Source organism: Anser cygnoides, chromosome 6, assembly GCF_040182565.1.
Source record: "Anser cygnoides isolate HZ-2024a breed goose chromosome 6, Taihu_goose_T2T_genome, whole genome shotgun sequence".
NCBI classification, from domain to species: Eukaryota; Metazoa; Chordata; class Aves; order Anseriformes; family Anatidae; genus Anser; species Anser cygnoides.
The window spans coordinates 14,184,676-14,191,366 of NC_089878.1; the positions used below are offsets into that span (position 1 = coordinate 14,184,676).

The 6,691-nt window shown below is 38.4% G+C and overlaps 1 long non-coding RNA gene across 1 annotated transcript; it reads left to right on the plus strand.

Moving 5' to 3' along the window:
* The first annotated feature begins 320 nt into the window (after positions 1-320).
* LOC136791161 (uncharacterized) lies at positions 321-4,717 on the plus strand. The gene is made up of 4 exons (XR_010832625.1): positions 321-460; positions 1,420-1,613; positions 3,386-3,546; positions 4,131-4,717. It is a non-coding gene; the product is annotated as an uncharacterized lncRNA (long non-coding RNA).
* Positions 4,718-6,691: the final 1,974 nt, after the last annotated feature.

Here is a 6,691-nt window from a genome sequence, read left to right on the forward strand (position 1 = left end):
GGCATTCATCGGTGCTGACATGCACTTAAACAACTCTTTCATGACGAAAACACAAAACCAAGACCTACTCAGTGTGGCCTTACCTGCTACCACACGTCACGGAAGCTCCGCGGCCCCCAGCCTTCGCCACCACTAAATGGCCGCCACCTCAGCGTGCCCACAGGCGCCGCACAAGGGGAGGGAGCGGCCCCGCCCCTCAGGGGCGGCTTCCCGCCTCACAGTCCCCTCAGCACAGCCCTGTCAGCCCCGCCGGAGGCTTTACCTCAGGGGTGCAGCACAAGGGGCTCCATCCCTCCTCCTCATTAGCAGCAGGCTTATTTATTTTCCCAAGCGTTATCCACACAGGTAGGTGTGGGAGAAGCTGCCACTCATGGAGACTTTCTGGCAAGTTAACTTGGCAAAAAATCAGGAGTCATGTTGCAGCAGATGAGGGCAGCAAGTACCTCATGAGAACCAGCAGGTGAGCCCAGACAGTCCCCAACTCCAAGAAGCCTGCACCCTTACATCCTCCCCAAGGATGGGTAAAACATAACAGTCCCTCACCTCACCCAGCTGACCTCCTCCAGCCATGCAGGTGCAAGGCTATGCTCCCTGTCAAATTTTTAAGACCAGTCTTAAAAAAGCTGAGACATGGAAGTGCTCCTCTATGCCTTCTCATTAAGGCATAGACTGAGGTAAAAACGATAATTAGATATGCTTCAGAGCAGCATATTAAATAACTGCAAATTCTGGAAAAGTTTACTTTGCTGAGGAGCACCAGTGACTAGGCCATGGTGGGAGGACAGGGAGGCTCCTTGAAGCATCACTCTAAGACCAGTTAAATGATCTGGTACAGTCCTCCTTTCAGCATTAGGGACCCCAGACTTGCTTCCACTGATACAAGCTTTCCCCAGATCCTATGTCCTAGCTCAGAGCTTCAGAAATAGATTCTGTAACACTGACTGTTCATAATGTTCTGATTTCACTGCATTGATCCTCTGACAGATTAGCCATCAGAATTTTAGGCTTATTTTAAGACCTGTTTCCTCAAAATGTCATTATTTTCTGTGACTAAATAAACCCCCTGTGCTTGCTCCCTAATAACTTCAAAACATTTGGAAAAAATACAAGGGAAAATATGAACTTAGAGGTTCAGAAAATACAGCTTAAACAGCAATATATTGGGACATTAAATACTAGGAAATGTGTAAGAGTCATCAGGTATCATGAAGGTGAGTATCTACAGGAAGAAAAATAATAGAACTCAGCATAGAAAACAGGCACTGTTCACCACAACCACCACAAAGGAAGAATCCCACAAGTCAAAAACTACTTCAAGAAGTACATAAAGCATATCTTTCAATAACTTCTAATATTAATGACATTCTATGAATGATGATTTATCTGTTAGCTCTAAGTATGAATTATATTCCTTTTCAGATTCCTCGTGGAAAATGGCAAAAGTAGAGATCTCCACAGGAAAAAGAGCAAGAAAAAGGCAGAAGAAAAGGCAGCTACAAGTGGAAAAAAGGAAGGAACAAGAACAGAAACAGAAAAAAGCAAGAGCATCAGAAACAAATGGAAAAAGAAGAGGCAAATTTGGAAAAAGAATAGAGGAGCACAGAGGATATGCGGTTAGTGACGATAAAGTTCTAATCTGAAAAGGGAATATGTGAATGATAACAAAACTACTGTAGTCTTCCCTTTTTGTCAGCCAAAAATGCACCCAAATCTTTCAGTGTTCCAGCATGAAGAAACACATATAACCAAGCACCAACTAATATAATAGAAGACTAATAGAATATAAGCGTGAAGGAGCCAGGAAACTGATCTAGTAAATGTAGACAAATTCCAATCTAGAGGAGAACAAATATTTTAATCTGAAACATGTCCATACATAAAGCTGCATCTTTTAGCAGTGCACTTTTTTTTTTACTAAATTTAGTATTGTCTTAAACTTTTTTAAATACTTCATCCATTAATTATCACTCTGAGTCTGTCCTAAAATTATTTTCAAGACATTAATGAAAAATTAGTGTTGTCAGTGAACTACTATTGGTCACAAATTTATTTTTTCAGCCAATTGTACCTAGCTTAGTGATTTCATGAAGACTATATACTTGCCAGACAGCACCAAAACTATCTCATAGTAATGCAGGTTAATGATTAAATTTTTTTTATACTACAAGAAACACACAGAGCAATTTTTTTCTTCTTACCTCTGCTGCCATAGATTTAGAGAAAAAATAAGGGCAAAACTGAGAAACATCAATATCAGAACAAGCCGTGGTAAAGCAATTACCACATTTATATTCACCTTCTGAAACATTCTGCATATACAAAACAGCAGATAACTCACTCTTCTAATGCCATCTTTTTGCTCTGCTTCTATACTTTCTCTCTCCTCCTCTCTACATATAGAAAAAAATATTTACTGGGGGAAACAGCGACCTCCTTTGGTGTTTTCAAGAGCTACAGCCTACCTAGAAGTGACTGAACACTTAGCAGGGATATTCTCTGGTCATGGGTATTTACAAAAGAAACAGGTTTATAGAAGTAGCATCTTCTGCTTTGTATCATCTTCTATTAAATCACATGGTTGAAACTAATGGGCAAACCTGACTTGGTAAGCATTTTTCGAGATTAGTGCTGCACCCAATTTAAGTGGGGAAAAGCAAGCAGACATTCAAGTCAAACTGACAGACTGAGAACCCTGAGTTACTTTGGACCATGATCTTAAGTGTTAGTCAGTAAAGCAAAAGAACTGAGTTTGATTCCCCTTAAGTTCTTGTGCCCCAAATAAGGAGAATATTCTTTCTCTTCATTAGCCTTGACTTTCTTTTATGCTTCTTACTCTTAGTATGAATCTTACTGCAGAGACTATTTAGACTACCATTCTATTTACATCTAAGTCTTATCCAGTGCATCTTTTGGATTCTTGTTCTAAGTTTCTTCTTGTTCCAGGCTTGTTCCTGTTTCACAAAGCTGTGCTTTACTTTTAATCTCATAGCTCTTGTTCCCTGAACTTTACATAGCTGTCTGTGCTCTCCTCCATCCCTTGTCTCCACATCTTTGTCTCATGTAAACAATATACTTGTATCCTCATCTTCTTAGTCTCTCATGTGCTTGCCAAAAGCATGCAGCTACGACTTACAGCTCAGGTTTTCACCTTTCCCCCTTACAGATGGTAGAAGGTAGACAATATATGTTTAAAAACATACTAATTTGCAGAAACAACCAAACATATGCTAAGTATCACTAACCAGCACCTGTTCTCTCTTTATTACAGTTTCTCTCTCCTTTGTTTAGGTCATCTGTTTAGCTCTTCAGGCTAAGAACCTGTTCTGCCAAGATTGTTCAGCAAACTTGAAGTTACTATAGCAATTAATAATCATTTGTGTTTTAGGTTACAGAAACAAACTAGAAGAGTGGAGGCGCCAGGAAGAGGTGGCAGTAAAGACGTCACAATTTGAGAAAAGCCACAAGAGCATATTTGGCAGCAGGGGGATTATCACAGAAAGTTTCTGTAGTTCCAGAAGAGACAGCTAGAGCAACATGACAAAGCAGGTAGTCTTTAGGAAGGCTAATGCTTACCTGAACTGCAGATAATTCATCTGGAAAGATGACTTCTAGTAGAGGCAGATTTGTGCCTTTACCATGCAATTCCTGTGACACTAAGCCCCAAATTTGCAGCACCCCTGCTGCTCCTCTATTAGAGATGGGAGCAAGTTGCCTCTTCCAGTCACTGCAGCCTGAAAAAATTCTACAGCTTGGCTATGATGCAATAGTACAAGATGCTAGCAAAAGATGTAGCATGAATGTTTTTTAATTTCTTGATGTTTTCCATATATTCGATATCTTTACTGAAAGCCTCAGTCCTGGCAGCTAGACACTTCAAGAATGATTCTACTTCTAAAATGTGTCTGTAGAGAAAGGCTTGAAAATCCAGATACAAAACACCAGATTAAAGAAACAAAGTAAAAAGTTAGATTATGTGATTTAGTAATAATTCCAAGACAAATTCCTCTTTTTGAGATTTTAAATACTTTTAATGTGATTATTCCAGCATTATTTTCTATTTGTAATTGATGAAAAACATTTCCTAAATAGGAAGCATATGAGTAACCAATAGCTGTTGATCTGTTTTTAAGATGTGAAAAAATGCACACAAAGAAGGAGCAATGTGGTTAGAGGAGGAAAGCCAGCAGCTGGTGGTAATAGCAGAACACTTGGAGTACAAAAGAAGATACCAGGAAGAGAAGGCAAGATATGAGGCTAAGGAACAGATGAAAAAAGAAGGCACTAGGTAAGCACAGCTTTTAATCAGGTGTGTAACTATCATACAGGAAGTGACGCTACTTTTTTTTTTCCTTAGTAATAATAGTATATCTATATACTTAGTGCCAACTTATACAATAATAGTTACTTAGGACTCCAAACAGCGTAGTTCACGTTGAAGAGCAGCATCAGTACCTCAGGAGTAAAACTTAGGCTACCTTCAATGTAAGCTCCAAGATGTAATGTAGTTCTTTTGCTATTTAACCAGTTTTTCCAATATTTCCCTAAATTCCACCAGCAATTTGCATATATCTTATATAGTTTAAAGATACAAATAACATCCATTTACGCTATAGAAAGCGCAAGTAGATTTTCCTACACTTTAAATTATGATTACCTTTATGTAGTCCATCAGAGCATACTCCAACATAGCATGCTTCCAGAACTCATTCCTATTAGAACCTCAGAACACAGAAACTGGGAATTTACACAATGCATACCAAAGCGCTGCAAACAGTACAAACTCCTTGTCTTAAAGGAAGCCTAGATCAACTTCTCAGTCACAAAGCACTACAAGGGATGAGAGGATTCATGACAACTACAGGTGAGCAGAAGTAACTATATTCTGTCTGCTCTGTTCATACTGTCATAACAGTAGAACATATTGGCTCACAAGGTACAAGCATAAACCAACTTTTTTTTTGCCCAACCTGTTTCAAAGCTTGCTCAAAGCCAGCTCCTAGGGCCAAGTGCATGCTCCTGTCCAGACTCAGTGCCTCAAAAGGCACTGTTACATATTGGCAAAGTCAAAGAAACTGCCAGTGATCCAGCCATGAGTCTATTGAGTGTGCAGGTTTCGAGTCAAAACACCAGTTTTCTAATCCAAGGAGGAAGTCTGACCTGTGTCTTCAACTCATTTTATTAAGTGTTTGCAGGCAAAGAGCAGACCTGGAGCAATGTCTGCAGTTCCCACAAGCACTGTTAATAGAAGCTACCAGAACACACTCAAGATGGTTCTCATCCATGGGTTTTATTTTCAGCTGCTTGAAAAAGCCAGGCCTGAAAACGATACAGAAGAATAAATAAATGCTTGGTGCCAGGTATTTGTCATTGCAGTGAGCCCTTCCAGTTCAAGCCTAATTCAAGGTTCCAACCTGATTCAAAAGAAGACCAGTGTTCCTTTACCAGACAGGTGCTATTCTCATTCCCCAAGCTGTTTTCCCAAGCTGCAACTATAGTCTGTATAGACAAGAAATTAGACAAGTAAAAGCATTTGTTTTTAGCAGCAAGCAGAAACGAACCCAGACAGACCATGATAACCTTTACAACCTCTTGAGGTGTCAGAATACATTTCATTTATCCTTCACTGCTCCATTTTAGACTCTTCAGTTCACTTCAGTTTTAAGAGGAAAAAATAGAACTATCAGTTTACAAAAGGTATGAAGATCTTAGTGCTAACTTTGGGAAGAAACATCCAAACCAATCAATTTGTTACTGTATTGAAAAAGTTTTCAATATCAACAATAAGACAAGCTATAGCAAGCTAAGAACTTTTCTTCATTGCAAGTTCATCTTATTTTCTGCTTCACTAATATTACCTAACAAAAAGTGACATTTGTAGATGCAAATTGTATCGCCATTCCTGTAGAAAGTCTCCCATGGAGAACAGTAATCAATTTCTGCAATCTGTTTAAGCTGAAGTTGAACTTGAATTAAATACACATTAAGTATTGGTTCTAAAAGCAAAACAAAGCCAGTTTACTTCCAACTTGCACTGTTCCTACAGTTCTCTGTATGGTGTCTCAGAAGCTGATCTTCTCATTTGAGAAAATTTATTTGTACAATAATTCAACAGTACATACAGAAGATGCCCAGCTCAGCACAGATACATAAGTATTGTACTCTTAAAAATGATTTTAACTCCAAGTAGGAAAAGCAAAAAAAACCAAACTGTAGTATACAGTTCTAGTGCTTCTAAACATGTGGTTATTCAAAATTTGTGACAGACTTCAAGTGCTAGCATCATCTGACATAGCTGAAGTCTATTATCTGCAAGCATTTACAAATTTAACTTCAAAATCTCATTTTGCTGAATTTACAATCAAGAATTGAGATATTTTTATATTTAAGAGAATAAACACTTTAAACATAGCAGCTTTAAGAACATCTTCATGGAACCTGATCTTTCACAGCACTTATCAATACAGCTTCTATACAGCATGAAAGTGAACATTAAGTATATTAACTTCACAATTAGAAATATTTAAAGCAAACATTAGCTTCTATATTCTAGTGCATAACAGACTCAGTGAATATTGTTTAATTCTCCGACTTGTTTCTAAAAGTAAAAAACAAAGCAATGCTAAGCAGAACCAGTTATCAGCAGCTGAACTCAGTTCTTCTAATATATAGGTAAGCACATTGATGAAGATCA